The following is a 938-nucleotide window of genomic DNA, read 5'->3' on the forward strand; positions in this document are numbered from 1 at the left end:
TGTGTGTGTGTGTGTGTGTGTGTATTTGGGCAGGAGTTTTTCTCTAATGCATATATCATTAAAAGTGATGGCTAGTTTTGCATTAATTATTTTCTTATAGGTATTTTCCATATACCTTATTATAGATTTATGTTCCTTAGAAAAGAAATTTATGACTTGGCTGTATGTAGTCATATTAGCTAATATGACTACATACAGCCAAGTCATAAATTTCCTTTCTAAGGAACATAAATCTATAATAAGGTATATGGAAAATACCTATAAGAAAATAATTAATGCAAAACTAGCCATCACTTTTAATGATATATATATGTATGTATGTATGTATGTATGTATATACATACATCTCCAAGAATGAGGTACCAGAGACCTCAGATGGACGAAATATCAATGAGTGATTAAGGACGTGAGTAAAACAAGGGAAGGAGTGGTTGGTGAGGGGGCCCGAAAGAGAGACTGATAGAACGAGGAACTGAGTGAGGAAAGAAGTGAATTAAGAGAAAGTGAGTGAGAAAGAAATGAATGAAGAAGGAAATGCTTAGAAAAACTAGCGAGTTAGTGAGTCAGTGGGTGCGGAAAGTTAGGAGTGAGGGATATGGAGAGTGTGTGAAGGGAATTAGGGAGTGAGAGAGGGAATTAGGGAGTAAGGAAGCTAGAGAGGAAGGAAGAATGGAGGGAGGAAAAGGAAGGAAGTTGGGAGATAGGGAGTGAGGTAGGGAGATGCGGAGATTAAATAAGGTAGGGAGCGAGTGGGGGAGAACTAGGGACTAAATTGGGGGAATAAAGAGGTAGGTAGGTAGGAAGTGGAGGGAGGGTGTGAGGTAGGGAGTGAGTATAGAAAGTAGGGAGTGAATGAGCGGGGGAGAGAGTTAGTAAGGGGAATAGGGAGTTAGGGGGCAAGGGAGCTGAGGAAGAGGAGTAGGGAGGGAGGGTGTGGA

This window comes from Oratosquilla oratoria, chromosome 29 (assembly GCF_046742065.1).
Source record: "Oratosquilla oratoria isolate Oo_2021 chromosome 29, ASM4674206v1, whole genome shotgun sequence".
NCBI classification, from domain to species: Eukaryota; Metazoa; Arthropoda; class Malacostraca; order Stomatopoda; family Squillidae; genus Oratosquilla; species Oratosquilla oratoria.